This window comes from Sciurus vulgaris (assembly GCF_902686455.1).
Source record: "Sciurus vulgaris genome assembly, chromosome: 8".
NCBI classification, from domain to species: Eukaryota; Metazoa; Chordata; class Mammalia; order Rodentia; family Sciuridae; genus Sciurus; species Sciurus vulgaris.
The window spans coordinates 122,589,695-122,609,583 of record NC_136468.1 but is presented as its reverse complement, the minus strand read 5'-3'; the positions used below and the strand labels follow the sequence as shown (position 1 = coordinate 122,609,583).

At 39.6% G+C, this 19,889-nt stretch overlaps 1 pseudogene across 1 annotated transcript; it reads right to left on the bottom strand.

The window, feature by feature from the left end:
• Positions 1-15,086: 15,086 nt before the first annotated feature.
• Positions 15,087-16,153, bottom strand: LOC306668025 (mortality factor 4-like protein 1; annotated as a pseudogene). The gene has a single exon. The product of its transcript is annotated as a mortality factor 4-like protein 1 (transcript).
• Between the last annotated feature and the right edge of the window lie 3,736 nt (positions 16,154-19,889).

Below are 19,889 nucleotides of genomic sequence, written 5' to 3'. Positions count from 1 at the left end.
GATGCTATCACACATGAATACCATCTTGAGTTGGGTATCATTTGATAATATGCTTGCAGTTGACATTCTTCATCATAGAAAATTGTGTAAGACATCTATAATGGACTTGATCAGACTTTCATGGCTATGTCAGAAAAGGCAGCCTTAAAAAAAAAAAAAGAAAAGGCGGCCTTACCTTCTAATAAATTGTGACTCCTCATCTACCTTGTCACTTGTTAGATCTTCCATAGGACCACCACAGGATATAGTGGAACACAGAAGAACTGTGATTACATTCAAGTTTCTAAAGAATGACTCAGGAAACTTTCTTGTATGAAGAGATGGTTGTTAACAATAGAGACTTGAGTTTCTGCTGAACTGTGCACCTTAGTGAAGGAAGGAAGGAAGGAAGGAAAGGTGGAAGGAGGGAAGGAAGGAAGGAAGGAAGGAAGGAAGGGAGGGAGGGAGGGAGGGAGGGAGGGAGGGAGGGCAGTGGAACAGGAATGAACAGAGCCTGTACCAGATACTGTAACTTAATCTAAAATAGTCCATTTACAAATAGGTTCACACTAAAATGTGCTGTATATTGAATGTCAGTGTCTTGTTACTCTTCCTGCCCATTTTGAAGCCCAGGTTTAACTCTCCATTTTTCTCTTTAAATTTTACAAAGTTTTGGCTTCTGTGGATCTATACTTCCTACTTCATTTATTATGTATTCTTTTTGCCTTTTAAATTTTTTTTGGTGAATTATATAATTCTAATCATGTAAATAGTTTGTGAGTATACATTTCAACAGGATTAAAAGCTAAAAACTTTCCACAGAATCAGCAGTAAGACAAAGATATATACTCTCACTACTATTTATCACTTAGACTTAAGATTCTAGCTGGAGCAATCAGAAAAGAACCATAGTAAAGGCATTCAAGTCTGAATGGACAAAATCAGATTATCTCTACTCATAAAAGACATGATCCCATACACCAAAATTCCCAAAGACTACACAAGAAATCTCAGAATTAATGAGCAAATCCAGCAGAGATTCAAATCATAAGATCAAGGCAAAAGTCACTTTTTCCCAGATGTTTCAATAATTACCAATACAGAAAAATGAATTTAAGAGAGCAATTCCACTCACAATAACATCTAAATAACATATAATGTAATAAATTTAATTAGGGAAGTAAAGGTGCATACACTTCTAGAAATCATCATTGAAAAAAGACCACACCAATAATGTTATTATCTGTGTTCATGAATCAAAAGAATATCATCATGATGGCAATATCACACAAAAAACTGTTCTATAGAATCATGTAGTACATATCAAAATTCTGACACTTTTTGTACAGAGAGAATTCATGAAATTGAAAGGGACCGTGAATAGCCAAAATAATCTTGAAAAAGAACATGTTTGGAGGACTCAGAATCTCCACTTTCAGCATTTACTATCAGAGCTATATTAATCCAGTGTGGTACTGGCATAAATAGATGAACAATGGAACAGATATGTGACTTGAGAGCTAAACTAACTAATCTATAGACAATAAGATTTTTAACAAGTCCATTGAAAAGAGTAAAGAATAGTCTCTTTTACAAATGCTACTAAACCAACTGAATTATCATATGCAAACGAATGAAGTTAGACCTCTACCACATACCATATATAAAAATCAATTCTAAATAGGTCAAAAACTGAAGTATAGGAGCTAAAATAGAAGATGCTGATAAAAAAAAAAAAGAATAGAACTAAGTCTTTGTGACCTTGGATTATTGGATAAGACATGGGAAGCAAAAGCAAAAAAAAAAAAAAAAAAAAAAAAAAAAAAAAAAAAGAATAACAGGTAACTGACTTTTGTTAAAAAAACATTTTCAGCATAAATCACACATTCAAGAAGGAATACCTATAAAATGATAGCAAATACTTTCAAAGCATAAATGATGGGAGGGTAATATGTAAAAACCACTAAAATTCAAGAAAATTAAAGCAACTAGATGGAATATGGAAAAGGACTTGAGTAGATGTTTCTCACAGCTTAAGTCAAGTTTAGCTGAAGCAGAAGTCACTGGAGCAAGTACCTCCAAGAAACATTTCCATGGGAATTTTAATGAATTTCTGGAGACTGACTGTAGACTAGTATTAGGATTTTTTAAATTATTGTAGCTATATAAGATATGGGGGTTCATTTTGACATAATTATACAAGAATTGAAGATAATTTGAATTTGCTTCAGTTCAGTCCCCAGTACATCCCCCTTCTCTCCTCTCCCCTCTTCCACTGTTCCCTTTCCTCTACTCTATTGGTCTTCAAATTATTTATAGTTTTTTAATTACTGCCTTGTAGGTACACATGAAAGTGGAATTCACTGTGATATATTCACGTATGTAGGATAGTTGGGTCAATTTCTTTCCACCATCCCTCCCTTTTCATGTTCCTCCTCTCACTCCCTCAGTCCCCTTCCTCTACTCCACTTATCTCTCTTATTTTCGTGGGATTCTCCCACACACCTTTCCCCCTTTATTTTGGTTTAGCTTCAACATATGAGAGGAAACATTTGACCCTTGACTGTCTTAGTATGGCTTATTTCATTTAACATGATGCTTTCCAGTTTCATCCATTTGCCAGAAAATACTATATTTTCATTCTTCTTTATAACTGAGTAAAACTTCATTGTGTATATATGTCATACTTTCCTTACACATTCATCTGTTCATGGGCACCTGGACTGGTTCCACATGTTGGCTATTGTAAATTGTGCTGCAATAAACATGCATGTGGCTCTATCACTATAGTATACTGGTTTTAGTCCTTTGAATAAATACCAAGGAGTGGGATAGCTGAGTCATCTGGTGGTTCCATTCTTACTCTTTGAGGAATTTCCATACTGCTTTCCAGAGTGGTTGTTCTAATTTTCAGTCCCACCAACAATGTGTAAGAGAATCTTTTCCCCACATGTTCACCAACATTTATTATTATTTGTATTCTTTTTTTTTATTGTAAACAAATGGGATACATGTTGTTTCTCTGTACATGGCGTAAAGGCATACCATTTGTGTAATCATAAATTTACATAGAGTAATGTTGTTTGATTCATTCTGTTTTTTTCCCTTCCCCCCACCCCTCCCACCCCTCTTTTCCCTCTATACAGTCCTTCCTTCCTTCATTCTTGCCCCCCTCCCTAACCCTAACTCTAACCCTAACACTAACCCTTCCCTCCCCCCCATTATGTGTCATCCTCCACTTATTAGCGATATCATTCGTCCTTTGGCTTTTTGAGATTGGCTTATCTCACTTAGCATGATATTCTCCAATTTCATCCATTTGCCTGCAAATGCCATAATTTTATCATTCTTTATGGCTGAGTAATATTCCACTGTATACATATACCACAGTTTCTTTATCCACTCATCAATTGAAGGGCATCTAGGTTGGTTCCACAGTCTGGCTATTGTGAATTGAGCAGCTATGAACATTGATGTGGCTGTATCTCTGTAGTATGCTGACTTTAAGTCCTTTGGGTATAGGCCAAGGAGTGGGATAGCTGGGTCAAATGGAGGGTCCATTCCAAGTTTTCTAAGGAATCTCCACACTGCTTTCCAGAGTGGCTGCACTAATTTGCAGCCCTACCAGCAATGTATGAGTGTACCTTTTCCCCACATCCTCGCCAACACCTGTTGTTGCTTGTATTCTTGATAATCACCATTCTAATTGGGGTGAGATGGAATCTTAGGGTGGTTTTGATTTGCATTTCTCTTATTACTAGAGATGTTGAACATTTTTCCATATGTTTGTTGATTGCTTGTAGATCTTCTTCTGTGAAGTGTCTATTCATTTCCTTGGCCCATTGGTCAACTGGATTATTTGAATTCTTGGAGTAGAGTTTTTTGAGTTCTTTATAGATTCTGGAGATTAGTGCTCTATCTGAAGTATGATTGGCAAAGATATTCTCCCACTCTGTAGGCTCTTTCTTCCCATTGCTGATAGTTTCCTTTGCTGAGAGAAAGCTTTTTAGTTTGAATCTATCCCAGTGGTTGATTCTTGCTTTTATTTCTTGTGCTATGGGAGTCCTGTTAAGGAAGTCAGATCCTAGACCAACAAGGTGAAGATTTGGACCTACTTTTTCTTCTATAATCTGCAGGGTTCTTTAAAGGTTTTGTAGAACTCGGCTGAGAACCCATCTGGTCCCGGACTTTTCTTTGTTGGTAGGCTTTTGATGACTTCTTCTATTTCAGTACTTGAAATTGGTCTATTTAAATTGTGTATGGCCTCCTCGTTCAGTTTAGGCAATTCATATGTCTCTAGAAACCTGTTGATGTCTTCGAAATTTTCTATTTTGTTGGAGTATAGATTTTCAAAACAGCTTCTAATTATGTTTTGTATTTCAGTCATGTCCGTTGTGATATTTCCTTGTTCATTCCAAATTTTAGTGATTTGGGTTTTCTCTCGTCTTCTCTTTGTTAGTGTGGCTAAAGGTTTATCTATTTTGTTTATTTTTTCGAAGAACCAACTATTTATTTTGTCAATTTTTTGTATTGTTTCTTTTGTTTCAATTTCGTTGATTTCAGCTCTGAGTTTAACTATTTCCTGTCTTCTACTACTTTTGGTGCTGGTCTGTTCTTTTTCTAGGGCTTTGAGCCGTAGTGTTAGGTCGTTTATTTGTTGAGTTTTACTGCTTTTATTAAATGCGCTCCATGAAATAAATTTTCCTCTAAGTACTGCTTTCATAGTGTCCCAGAGATTTTGATATGATGTTTCTTTGTTCTCATTTACCTCTAAGAATTTTTTAATTTCCTTCCTAATATCTTCTGTTATCCATTCATCATATAAGAGCATATTGTTTAATCTCCAGGTGTTGGAGTAGTTTCTGTTTTTTACTCTTTCATTTATTTCTAACTTCAATCCATTATGATCTGATAGAATACAAGGTAGTGTCTCTATCTTCTTGTATTTGCTAACATTACCTTTGTGGCATAATATGGTCTATTTTAGAGAAGGATCCATGTGCTGCTGAGAAGAAAGTGTATTCGCTCTTGGTTGGATGGTATACTCTATAAATGTCTGTTAAGTCTAAATAATTGATTGTGTTATTGAGATCTATGGTTTCTTTGTTCAATTTTTGTTTGGAAGATCTGTCCAGTGGTGAGAGAGGTGTGTTAAAATCACCTAGTATTATTGTGTTATGGTCTATTTGGTTTCTGAATTGAGAAGGATTTGTTTGACATACATGGATGAGCCACTGTTTGGGGCACAGATGTTTATGATTGTTATATCTTGCTGATTTATGCTTCTCTTAAGCAGTATGAAATGTCCTTCTTTATCCCTTTTGACTAACTTTGGCTTGAAGTCCACATTATCTGAAATGAGGATGGGTACTCTGGCTTTTTTTGCTGAGTCCATGTGCATGGTATATGTTTTCCCATCCTTTCACCATTAGTCTATGGATATTTTTTCTATGAGGTGAGTCTCCTGCAGGCAACATATTGTTGGATCTTTCTTTTTAATCCAATCTTCCAGTCTATGTCTTTTGATTGATGAATTCAGGCCATTAACATTCAGGGTTATTATTGAGATCTGATTTGTATTCCCGGTCATTTGGTTCATTTATTTTATTTTATTTTATTTTATTTTATTTATTTATTTGACACGACTTGGTTCCTCCTTTATTTGACAATTCCTTTAGGATAATTCCTCCCTTTGCTGATTTGCTTCTTTGTTTTTCATCTCTTCCTCATGGAATATTTTGCTGAGAATGTTCTGTAATACTGGCTTTCTTTTTGTAAATTCTTTTAGCTTTTGTTTATCATGGAAAGATTTTATTTCATTGTCAAATTTGAAGGTAAGTTTTGCTGGGTATAAGATTCTTGGTTGGCATCCATTTTCTTTCAGGCTTGAAAAATGTTGTCCAGGCCCTTCTAGATTTTAGGGTCTGGATTGAAAAATCTGCTGATATCCGTATTGGTTTCCCCCTGAATGTAATTTGGTTCTTTTCTCTCACAGCCTTTAAAATTCTGTCTTTATTTTGTATGTTAGGTATTTTCATTATAATGTGCCTTGGTGTGTGTCTGTTGTAATTTTGTGTATTTGGAGTCCTATAAGCCTCTTGAACTTGATTTTCCATTTCATTCTTCAGATTTGGGAAATTTTCTGATATTATTTCATTGAATAGATTGTTCATTCCTTTGGTTTGTTTCTCTAACCCTTCCTCAATCCCAATAATTCTTAAATTTGGCCTTTTCATAATATCCCATAGTTCTTGTAGATTCTGTTCATGATTTCTTACCATCTTCTCTGTTTGTTCAACTTTGTTTTCAAGGTTAAATATTTTGTCTTCAGTGTCTGAAGTTCTGTCTTCCAGATGTTCTATCCTACTGGATATGCTTTCTATGGAGTTTTTAATTTGGTTTATTGTTTCCTTCATTTCAAGGATTTCTGTTTGTTTTTTTTTCAATATCTCTAACTCTTTATTGAAATGATCTTTTGCTTCCTGTATTTGCTCTTTTAACTGTTGATTGGTGTGATCATTCAATGCCTGCATTTGCTCTTTCATCTCATCATTCAGTGTGTGCATTTGGTCTCTCATCTCATCATTTGCTTCCCTGATCATTTTAATTATGTACATTCTGAACTCGTTTTCTGTCATTTCTTCTGCCATGCTGTCATTGGGTTTTATTGATGTAGCATCTAGATTTTTGGGGGCATTTTCTTACCTTGTTTTCTCATATTATTCAGGTATCAGTGGACCGCTGAGATATTACAGATTTCCTCTATTGACTTACAATGTTCCTGAAGGTTTCTAGTATAGCCCCTCTTAGCCTTCAGTAGGCTGAAGTCTTGGAGGAAGTTGATGATGCGGTGCTCCACAAGGAAGCTGCCTCTCTAGGGGTGGTGGCCTTCAGGTGGGGTATATTCCCTGTTAGTGGGCAGAGGTGCCTCCACTTGTTGACCAATGGTCATCCAAAGGGGAACTAGGCTGCAGGCTGAGGCAAGGCCTGTTTGGGCCTATGTCTCTGGTTTTACCATCCTTGTGGGAAAACCTCACCCGGCAGGGAAGACTCACCCGGTGGGGAGGTCTTGCTGGTCAGTTCCCCTCCTAGAGGTTCCCCTCAATTTACAGCTATCGCCTGGGCTGGGCTGCCTTCCTCTGCAATGTTCCCAGGGGCCCAGACCTACCTCCAGGGCCTGGGAACCTCACCCTTCACAGACGAGTCTCCTTAGGCTGCCTCTTCTCAGAGAATCTGCCCAAAGTCCTGGAACCTTTGCTCTGCCCCTAAGCGTGTCTCTGTGTGGCTCTTCCACCAAGAAGGCTCCTACGTCCTGGGACCCTGCTCTGTACCTAATCACCTGGCTATGTGGCCCCTCCTCTGAGCAGCCACCTGGAGCCCTGTACCGTTCCTCCAAGACCCAGCGACCTGCTGCACTCCTCTTCCTCCGGACAGCCGCCCGGTGTTCCAGAGCGGTCACTAGGAGACCAAGCAACTCACTGTGCGCCTCCTCCTCCCGCCAACTGCCCGTAGCCCTGGGCAGTCACTCCGAGTCCAAGTGACCCTCCTCGTTCCTCTTTCTCCTCCGGGCAGCCCCCCGGGTATTCAGGAGCGGTCACTCTGAGTCGCTGTGAGTCCAAGCGACCTGCTGCATGCCTCCTCTGGGCAGCCCCCTGGGAGCTCTGGTGCAGCTGCTGGAGACCAAGCGACCCGCCGCGCTCCTCCTCCAGGCAGTCCCCTGGTGTTCAGGAGTGGTCGCTTTGAGTCCAAACAACTCACCACTCGCCGCCTCCTCTGAGCAAGCCTCCTGGAGCTCTAATGCAGTCACTCAAGTCCAAGAGACCTGCCACACTCCTCCTCCTCCTCCTCAGGGCAGGCCCCGGTGTTCAGGAGCAGTGGCTTTGAGTCCAAACAACTCTCCGCAAAGCTCCTCCTCTGGCAACTGCCTGAAGCTCTGGTGCAGTTGCTCCGAGTCCAAGTGGCTGCGCTCCTCCTCCTCCTCAGGGCAGGTCCCGGTGTTCAGGAGTGGTCACTCTGAGTCCAAACAGCTCTCCTCACCGCTCCTCCTCTGGGCAGCTGCCCAGAGCCCCAGTGGTTGTTCCAAGTCCAAGCACTGTGCTGAGCAGCCTCCTCTACGATGCTCCCAGTTGTCCGAGTTCACTGCTCCAGCAGGGGGGAGGGGTGTCTTGCCGGGCAGCTCTACTTCACAAAGTTCCCTGCATTCCGGGACTACCGCCCCATCCGGGACACCTCCCCAATAGGAGAGACTCACCCGGCTGCTTTGAGTTGGTCCCAAGTCTCTCAATATCTCCTCTTTTGAATCCTGAGTCCTAAAGTCTCCCTTCCAGTAATGACAGCGCTGGAATTCGAATTCGGATCTGACCGCTACTGATGACTCCGATCCCCACCCATCTGTGAGCAAGGCCGGTACCTGGAACAAAGGCGGAGGCCAGGGACCCACCGAGGATAGCTGAACAGACTGCGGGGAGGGAGGGCTGAGCCCCCAGTTTCTGCCATTGGGGGGGCTGGGCCACGAGGCTCAGCGCGCAGGAGGCCCCAACGGAAGCTGCAGGACGAGATCCCTGACCAGGTCTGAAAGGGTTGACCGGTGGCCAAGGGACCTGTCTGGAGGGAGACCCTGCGAGGACCGGAGACCTCACGGGTGCCCCAGGCAGGGGCGGAGGTGGGCCCCTCAGGGTGGGAGCGGGAGAGCATGGAGACGCCCTCCTGCCCAAACCCCTTATTTGTATTCTTGATAATTGCCATTCTGACTGGCATACAATGAAATCTCAATGTAGTTTTGATTTGCACTTCCCTGATTGCTAAAGATGTTGAACATTTTTCATATATTTGCTGACTGACTGTATTTCTTATTTTGAGAAGTGTCTCTTTCATTCTTTTGCCCATGTAATAATTTGGTAGTTTGCGGGGTTTTGGTGTTTTTTTTTTTTCTTTTTTTTTTGTTCTGCATATATTCTGGAATTTAATCCCCTGTCAGAAGAGTAAGTGGCAAAGATCTCCAATTCTATAGGTTCTCTCTTCATGCCCTTGTTTCATTTGCTGTGCAGAAGCTTTTTAATTTGATGCTGTCTAACTTGTTGATTCTTGGGAAAGGGGGGTTCTTGTACCTTCGGAGTCTTATTAAGGAAGTTGATGCCTATGCCAACATGTTGGAGTGTTGAATCCACATTTTTTTCTAGCGGGTACAGGGTTTCTAATCTAATTCCTAGGTCTTTGATTCACTTTGAGGTGAGTTTTATGCAGGGTGAGAGATAAGGATCAAGTATTATTATTCTATATATGGATATCCAGTTTTCCCAGCATCATTTGTTTGAAAGGCTGTGTTTTCTCCAATTTTGTTTTTGGTACCTTTGTCAAATATAAGCTGACTATATCTATGTGGGTTTTTCTCTGTGTCTTCTATTCTAGTCCATTGTTTTCCACATCTATTTTGGTGCAAATATCAGCTGGTATTGTTACTACAGCTCTGCAGTACCATTTGAGATCCAGCATTGTGATGCCTCCAGCATCACTCTTTTTGCTAGGATTGTGATGGCTATTTGAGGTCTCTTCTTCTTCCTAATAAATATCAGAACTGTTTTTTCTAGTTCTGTGAAGAATGGCTTGGTATTTTGATGAATATTGCATTGAATATGTATGATGATTTTAGTTGGCTTAACAGCTGAATGGATAAATGTGGTACATATACACAATAGAGTTGTTGTACTCAGTTTTTTTGCTGCTGTGACTAAAAGATCTGGCCAGAACAATTTTAAAGGACAAAAAGTTTATTTGAGGGCTCACAGTTTCAAAGGTCTTTGTCCGTAGAAGGCCAGCTCCATTCCTCAGCGCTTGAGGTGAGGCAGAATATCATGGCGGAACAGAGAGAGAGTCTCCACTCTCCAGATACAAAATAAGTACCCCAAAGTCACACCTCAATTCCAGTCTTCTCTAGCCACACCCTACAACTTCAGTTACTACTTAGTTAATCAGTTACCAGGGGATTAAATCACTAATTGGGTTCAGACTTTTACAACCCAATCATTTCTCCTCTGAACCTTCTTGCATTGTCTCACATGTAAGCTTTTGGGGGACATCTCATATCCAAACCATAACAAGAATATTACTCAGCCATAAAGAACAATGACTTCATGACATTTGCCTGTAAATGGATGGATCTGGAGACTATCAATGCTAAGTGAAATAAGCCAGTCCCAATGGATCAAAGGTCAAATGTTTTAACTGGTATGTAATTCATCCTCAACGATGTGGGAGAGGGAAAGAATACATATTCAGTAGATTAGACAAAGGGTAATTTTTTAAATTCATTTTTATAGTAAACTCATATATCTTATTTCTCTGTACATGAAGTAGAGGCACACCATTTGTGTAATCATACATTTACATAGGGTAATTGTGTTTGATTCATTCTGTTATTTTTTCCTTCCCCCCCAACCCCTCACACCACTCTTTTCCCTCTATACAGTCCCTCCTTCCTCCATTCTTGCCCCCTCCTACCCCCCCATTATGAGTCATCATCCACTTATCAGTGAGATCATTCATCCTTTGGTTTTTTGAGATTGGCTAGTCTCACTTAGCATGATATTCTCCAATTTCATCCATTTGCCTGCAAATTCCATAATTTTATTATTCTTTACAGCTGAGTAATATTCCATTGTATATATATATACCACAGTTTCTTTATCCATTCATCAATTGAAGGGCATCAAGGTTGGTTCCACAGTCCGGCTATTGTGAATTGAGCAGCTATGAACATTGATGAGGCAGCATCACTGTAGTATGCTGATTTTAAGTCCTTTGGGTATAAGTCGAGGAGTGGGATAGCTGGGTCAAATGGTGGTTCCATTCCAAGTTTTCTAAGGAATCTCCACACTGCTTTCCAGAGTGGCTGCACTAATATGCAGCCCCACCAGCAATCTATGAATGTACCTTTTTCTCCACATCCTCGCCAACACCTGATGTTGTTAGTATTCTTCAAAATCACCATTCTACTTGGGGTAGGATGGAATCTTAGGGTAGTTTTGATTTGCATTTCTCTTATTACTAAAGGTGTTTTATTTCTGCTATGGGAATCATGTTAAGGAAGTCTGATCCTAAACCGACATGTTGAAGATGTGGTCCTACGTTTTCTTCTATAAGATGCAGGGTCTCTGGTCTGATTCCGAGGTCCTTGATCCATTTTGAGTTGAGTTTTGTGCAGGGTGAGAAATAGAGGTTTAGTTTCATTCTGTTGCCTATGAATTTCCAGTTTTACCAGCACCATTTGTTGAAGAGGCTATCTTTTCTCCATTGCATGTTTTTGACACCTTTGTCTAATATGAGAAATTGTATTGGTTTGTGTCTGTGTCCTCTATTCTATACCATTGATCTACCAGTCTATTTTGGTGCCAATACCATGCTGTTTTTGTTACTATTGCTCTGTAGTATAGTTGAAGTTCTGATATTGCGATACCCCCTGCTTCACTCTTCCTGCTAAGGATTACTTTAGCTATTCTGGTTCTCTTATTCTTCCAGATGAATTTCATGATTGCTTGCTCTATTTCTGTGAGGTATGTCATTGGGATTTTAATTGGAATTGCATTGAATCTGTATAGCACTTTTGGTAGTATGGCCAGTTTGAAAATATTAATTCTGCCTATCCAAGAACATGGGAGATCTTTCCATCTTCTAACGTTTTCTTTAAGTTCTGTCTTTAGTATTCTGTAGTTCTCATTGTAGAGGCCTTTCACCTCTTATGTGAGATTGATTTCCAAATATTTTATTTTTTTTTTTGAGGCTATTGTGAATGGGGTAGTTTTCCTAACTTCTCTTTCTGAAGTGCCGGGGTCCAGCCCTAGCAGGAGTCCATGGGTTCCATACTGGTAAACGGGGCGCGGGGAGACAGCGTCAGCGATGAATGGAGAATGAAAGACACAGACTCTAGTTCTGGTGCAATCAATCCCACTTTATTCTGGGGAAGGCTGGGTTTATATACACTTTTTTCAGGCTATGATGACAGGCTTGTGATTAATAAAATCAAAGAAGTTTCCAAACCATAGGGAGAAATTGTTTTTACTGAAATCAGTAACCGTACAGATTACAAATATTTAATTAAGTTAATGAGCTAATGCAATGTTTATTTCCTTAATATCTAAACTCTATGTGACCTAAGACTATTATTATTCTTGCGGTTGAAGTGAGAGACAAATAATCTCACATGACCATTTCTACTAGCTCCATCTGATTAATATCTAGATTGCTAAGTTACAGGAGGGCAACAGTCCCAATTGTTCCCATGGCTAAGTTTTTTTTTACTAAATAAATTACCTTGTCTTATGTAGCTCCTTTTCCCAGAACAAGGCATTGTGTACCAATGTTTATTATAGGAGTGACCTATTTTTTGTAGGAAGGAAGGAATGTTGTGAAGCCTTATTCTTTTACCTTACCACCACACATAAACAAAACCATCATCTGGATTAAACCACCCTGTAAGAGACATGGGGAGATCTATATCTACCTTCTCTAAGGGCTTGCCTTTAGGGGGGTAGCAGGGCTTGCCATTGATAAAATAAGCTAGTCCATATCTAGTAGCTACTGTGGGAGGTGCTTTTTGCATACTCATGGTTGGAAAGACAGACGGTTCCATGGCCAAATTTATGTACTGCATTACATGTTCATAACAAGCACCCCAGGAAGAAGACACATCACACAGTGGTAAAAGATTTTTTACTACTTGTGGCTGAGAAGGAGTTACAGTCCCTAATGTTTTATTAATATTCTTGGGAAACTCTGTGGTGTTCCCTTCACCCTCAGTGATTACTACCAAGGAATAGTATGAGTAATATAATATTAGAAACATAATGCAGAAAAAGGACCAGAGCCCGGAGGCAATCATCTGGCATCTCCCAGGACGATGAGTCCTTGCAAACATCATTCCCCCGGTGGATCCTTGTCAAGCACTGGTTGGGTTGCCAGGCGCCCCCGCACTGAAGATTCATCACTTATGTATAAAAATGCATTAGATTTATGAGCCTTGATCTTGTAACCTGCTACTTTACTGAATTCACTTATGAGTTCTAAAAGTTTTCTGGTGGAATTTCCTGGTTCCTCTAAATATATAATCATGTCATCAGCAAATAGGGATAGTTTGAGTTCTTCTTTTCCTATTTGTATCCCTTTAATTTCCTTGATCTGTCTAATTGCTCTAGCTAGAGTTTCGAGGACAATGTTGAAAAGAAGTGGTGAAAGAGGCATCCCTGCCTTGTTCCAGTTTTTCACCATTTAGAATGATATTAGCCATGGGCTTAGCATAGATGGCCTTTACAATGTTAAGGAATGTTCCCACTATCCCTATTTTTTCTAGTTTTTTGAGCATGAAGGAATGCTGTATTTCATCAAATGCTTTTTCTGCATCTATTGAAATAATCATGTGATTCTTGACTTTAAGTCTGTTGATATGGTGAATTACATTTATTGATTTCTGGATGTTGAACCAACCTTGCATCCCTGGGATAAAACCCACTTGATCACTTGATAGTGGTGCACTATCTTTTTAATATATTTTTGTATGTGATTTGCTAAAATTTTGTTGAGAATTTTTGCGTCGATGTTCATTAAGGATATTGGTCTGAAATTTTCTTTCTTTGATGTGTCTCTGCCTGGTTTAGGTATCAGGGTGATATTGGCTTCATAGAATGAGTTTGGGTGGGTTCCCTCCTCTTCTATTTCATGGACTACTTTGAGAAGTATTGGAATGAGCTCTTCTTTAAAGGTTTTGTAAAACTCAGCTAAGAACCCATCTGGTCCCGGACGTTTCTTTGTTGGTAGGCTTTTGATGACTTCTTGTATTCATTACTTGAAATTGATCTATTTAAATTATGTATGTCCTCCTGGTTCAGTTTAGTAATTCATATGTCTCTAGAAACCTGTTGATGTCTTTGAGATTTGGTGTTGCTCTGTTCGTCTTTTTCTAGGGCTTTGAGCTGTAGTGTTAGGTCGTTAATTTGTTGATTTTTTTTTTCTTTTATTGAACGCAGTCCATGAAATAAATTTCCTCTAAGTACTGCTTTCATAGTGTCCCAGAGATTTTGATATGATGTTTCTTTGTTCTCATTTACCTCTAACAATTTTTAAATTTCCTTCCTGATGTCATCTGTTATCCATTCATCATACAATAGCATATTATTTAATCTCCAGGTGTCAGAGTAGTTTCTGTTTTTTATTCTGTCATTTAATTCTAATTTCAATCCATTATGATCTGATAGAATAAAAGGTAGAATCTCTATCTTCTTGTACTTGCTAACAGTAGCTTTGTGGCATAGAATATGGTCTATTTTAGAGAAGGACCCATGTGTTGCTGAGAAGAAAGTGTATCTGCTCTTTTTGGATGGTATATTCTATAAATGTCCATTAAGTCTAAATTATTGATTGGGTTATTAAGATTTATGGTTTCTTTGTACAGTTTTTGTTTGGAAGATTGGTCCAGTGGGGAGAGAGGTGTGTTACAGTCACCTAGTATTATTGTGTTGTGGTCTATTTGGTTCCTGGAATTGAGAAGGATTTGTGTGACATACATGGATGAGTCAGTGTTTGGGGCACAGATATTTATGATTGTTATGTCTTTTTTTTTTTTTTGAAATTTAAAGAAAAAAATTATTGAAGATTTGAAAAACAATTCCTAAAAGATTGACTTTTCCAGAAAACTGTAGCTACATAATGCATTGCGTCTATCATGTTAAAACATGCATAAGACACAAATACAAAAACCATGAAACAAGCCACCATTCTTCAACAATTTGAGCAAAGATATAATGCCTAAGGAACAACATGGATGACTTGAGAAGGATGGGCTCTTTACTTTAAGCACCATTAAAAAAAAAGGGGGGGGAGCACAAATGGATGAGTGTGCTCAGTTATATACACTGAATTGAACCTTTGGCACTAGGAATCAGAGCATTTTGTCATATAGCATTAACACATATTATAAAAGTGCGTAGTGTCAAAGGAATAGAACCACCAGCATTCAAAAGCAGCTTTGTCAACTAGGCAAACACTCTACAGCATGTTTCTCTGTTGTCCATCATTGAATACACTGGTAGCAACTTTGAAATGAAATTTAAAAAAAAAAGGAAAGGAAAAGGGAGCAGTGACCCCTTTTATTTTCTCTGTTTAAATTCAAACAGAAAACAAACATCAATTCTGTTGTACACTAACATCTTCAAAGTACATCATTTGTACAAGAGAAGGACTAAGAACAAAAATGTGTTTACAGAGATCCAAACACAAGTGAGCGAACAGCGCCTCCTCACACTGCTTTCCGATGGTATTCAGGAGGGGCCACTTCATAATTGCTGGCACTAAACAAAGTTGCAGAGTTCTTTGCCAGGTATTTGAGGAAATCGTGAAGATAATTCAGTAATAAAGCAAGGCTCTTCTCATCCAGAGGAGTATAGGCCAACATTGCTCCAATTCGCACAAATAATCTCAGTAGATGTGGTGCTCCATACACCTGGGACATGGGTGCATCAGGATGATCTGCAAGGATTTCAGCATACTGTGGTCTCTCAAATTTGTAGAGCAGTTGAGTGCCCAACATTACGTTGAAGTACTCTTTTATTCCTGCCACAACTTCATTAACAGCATACTCCTTATTATCTGTGTTTCCTCAAGATTTCTTGTAATTTGCATAATCCTCTAGAATAGAATCCACATTCTTCTTGGCAGGAAGATAAAACAACTGTTTTTGTCTGATAATTAAGTCCCAGTCGTCAACAAGCCATGGTTTTAGTTCTTCAGGAATCTTTACTTTAACTTCAACTCTGTTCATAAATGCTTCTTCATTTTCAACAGTAGGATCTACCCAGGCCCTTTTCTTCCGGGGAGGCTGAGGTGTCTCACTGGTACTGCCACCATCTCCATTTCCAGGTGTTTTCTGTTTGTTCTTTTTTGTTTTCACTTCAACATTTTTCTGTTGCAAACCAGATGTCTTCTTTCCTAGAGCAGCCCCTCTCATCTTCCCCTCTGCATACTGCTCCTGATTGGCTTTTTGGAGTTCTCGCTGTTTCTGCAGATTGGTGTCCACGTACTTGAGTACTCTGCTCTCTGGAACCCATTCATCCCAATTTTTATTCCAACCACTGTAATGTATAAAGTATTTCACTTATTTGTCCTTTATGGCAACTTTAACACACTTTGCTTCATAGATTGTTATGTCTTGCTGATTTATGCTTCCCTTAAGCAATATGAAATGTCCCCTTCTTTATCCCTTCTGACTAACTTTGGCTTGAAGTCCACATTATCTGATATGAGGATGGATACTCTGGCTTTTGTGCTGAGTCCATGTGCATGGTATGTTTTTTCCCATCCTTTCACCTTTAGTCTTTGGGAATCTCTTTCTATGAGATAAGTCTCTTGCAGGCAGCATGTTGTTGGATCTTTCTTTTTAATCCAATCTTCCAGTCTATGTCTTTTGATTGATGCATTCAGGCCATTAACACAATATTCAGGGTTATTATTGAGATATGATTTGTATTCCTGGTCATTTGGCTCATTTTTAAAATTTTTAAATTTTTTTAATTTTTATTTTTTTAAATTTATTTTTATTATAAACAAATGGGATACACGTTGTTTCTCTCTGTACATGGAGTAACAGCATACCATTTGTGTAATCATACATTCACAAGGGTAATGAGGTTTGATTCATTCTGTTATTTTTTCGGTCCCCCCACCCCTCCCACCCCTCTTTATATATAGTCCCTCCTTCCTCCATTCTTGCCTCCCTCACACCCCCCATCATGTGTCATCATACGCTTATCAGTGAGATCATTCATCTTCTGGATTTTTGAGATTGACTTATCTCACTTAGCCTGATATTCTCCTATTTCATCCATTTGCCTGCAAATGCCATAATTTTATTATTCTTTATAGCTGAGTAATATTCCATTGTATGTATATATATATATATAATATATATTATATATATATATATATATATACCACAGTTTCTTTATCCATTCATCAACTGAAGAGCATCTAGGTTGGTTCCACAGTCTGGCTATTGTGAATTGAGCAGCTATGAACTTTTATGTGACTGTATCTCTGTAGTTTGCTGATTTTAAGTCCTTTGAGTAGAGGCCAAGGAGTGGGATAGCTGGGTCAAATGGTGGTTCCATTCCAAGTTTTCTAAGGAATCTCCACACTGCTTTCCAGTGTGGCTGCACTAATTTGCAGCCCCACCAGCAATGTATGAGTGTGCCTTTTTCCCCACATCCTCTGCAACACCTATTGTTGCTTGTATTCTTGATAATCGCCATTCTAATTGGAGTGAGATGGAATCTTAGTGTAGTTTTGATTTGCATTTTTATTATTACTAAAGATGGTGAACATTTTCTCATATGTTTGTTGATTGCTTGTAGATCTTCTTCTGTGAAGTGTCTGTTCATATCCTTAGCCCATTTGTTTATTGGGTTATTTGTCATTTTTTTTTTTTGCATGACTTGGTTTCTCCTTTATTTGGCTATTCCTTTAGAGTAATTCCTCCCTTTGCTGATTTACATCGTTGTTTTTCTTCTTTTCCTCATTTAATATTTTGCTGAGAATGTTCTGTAGTGCTGGCTTTCTTTTTGTAAATTCTTTTAGCTTTTATTTTTCATGGAAGGATCTTATTTTGTAGTCAAATGTCAAGGTAAGTTTTGCTGGGTATAAAATTCTTGGTTGGCATCCGTTTTCTTTCAGAGCTTGAAAAATGTTGTTCCTGGCCCTTCTAGCTTTTAGGGTCTGGATTGAAAAATCTGCTGATATCCGTATTGGTTTCCCCCTGAATGTAATTTGATTCTTTTCTCTTAAAACCATTTAAAATTCTGTCTTTATTTTGTATGTTAGGTATTTTCATTATAATGTGCCTGTGTGGGTCTGTTGTAATTTTGTGTATTTGGAGTCCTATAAGCCTCTTGTACTTGATTTTCCATTTCATTCTTCAGATGTGGGAAATATTCTGATATTATTTCATTGAACAGATTGTTCATTCCTATGTTTGTTTCTCTGTGCCTTCCTCAATCCCAATAATTCTTAAATTTGGCCTTTTCATGATATCCCATAATTCTTGTAGATTCTGTTCATGATTTCTTGCCATCTTCTCTGTTTGGTCAACTTTGTTTTCAAGATTAAATATTTTGTCTTCAATATCTGAGGTTCTGTCTTCCAAGTGGTCTATCCTATTGGTTATGCTTTCTATGGTGTTTTTAACTAGGTTTATTGTTTCCTTCATTTCAAGGATTTCTGTTTGTTTGTTTTTTTTCCTTTCAATATCTCTAACTCTTTATTGAAATGATCTTTTGCTTCCTGTATTTGCTCTTTTAACTGTGAATTGGTGCAATCATTCAATGCCTGCATTTGCTCTTTCATCTCATCATTCAATGTCTGCATTTGCTCTTTCATCTCCTTGTTTGCTTCCCTGATCATTTTAACATGTACATTCTGAACTCCCTTTCTGACTTTTCTTCTGCCATGCTGTCATTGGATTTTATTGCTACACCGTCTAGGTTTGTTTGGGACATTTTCTTCCCATTTTCTCATATTGCTCAGGTATATACTCCCTCTAGTAGTGATACTCTGAGATAGTGCAGATTTCCTCTATTGATTAATATTGTCTTTGTAGATTTTCAATAACTCACCTCTTAGCCTTCAGTAGCCTGATGTCTTCGAGGAACTTGATAATGCGGTTCTCCACTAGGAAGTTGCCCCTGTAGGGGTGGTGGCCTTCAGGTGGGGTATATTCCCTGTCAGCGGGCAAAGGTGCCTCCACTTATGACTGATGGTCAGCCAAGGGGGGACTAGACTGCAGACTGGGGCACGTCTGATCTGGGCCTGTGTCTCTGGTTCTACTGCCCTGGTGGGAAAGCCTCACCCAGTGGGGAAAACTCACCTGGTGGGGAAATTTCACTGGGCAGCTCTCCTCTGAGCAGTTCCCTTTGGTCCAGAACTACCACCTGAACTGAGAAGTCCTGCTCTGTGATGTTCCCATGGGTCTTGATCTACTGCCTGGGCTGGGGAGCCTGTCCCTGTGAGAGACTCCCTCTCTGAACAGCCCTCCTCTGCTACATTCCGGGGGACTGGAGCTACCACCTGGGCCTCGGACCCTCACTCTGCATCGAAGCCTCTCACGGTGTGGCCCTCCTCTGCAATGCTCGTGATTGACTGGGTTTCCGGCTCCAGCAGGGGAGTCTCACTGGGCCACTCTATTCCACGAAGTTCCTTGTGTTTCAGGACTACTGCCCCATCCAGGGAGCCTGACCAGTGGGAGAGACTCACCCAGTGGCTCTGAGTTGGTCCCGAGTCTCTCAACACCTCCTCTTCTTGACTCCTGGGTCTTGTCAAAGGACCTCTAGCCTCCTGCAGGTGTCTCAGGAAGGGATCTGCCCTTCCAATGATGATGGCCATTCCCTCAGGAATAATTTGAAATGCCTGCACCAGTCTATAAAGAAGCCTCTGGCTATCTCTGAAATGCAGGTGGGCTGACTGGTCTGCCGGCTTTGCTCCGCAATAGCAACAGACCTTGGTGTGGTGGTCGGATGGCGTCTGTCTTTGGCCTGGTGGTTGGGTGGGTTGGCTGCCTGCCGGCCTAGCTCCACAAGGCAGACAGGTTGGGTGCCCGCCTTCTACCTCCATGGTGCAGGCAGCCTGACTCACCAGGTAGCTCTGCAACTGCGACCAACTGATAAGGGGGTAATTTTTTAAATAATTTGTAAACATCCTCTGAATTCCAGAAGTGTCTGTGATGATATCTCCTTTTACAACTCTAATTTTGTTGATTTGGGTCTTCTCTCTCTTTTGGTTAATTTAGCTAAGGTTTTGCCAATCTTGTTTATCTTTTCAAAGAACTTACTCTTTGTTGCAATGATCCTTTGCATGGTTTGTTTTTTTTTTTTTTTTTT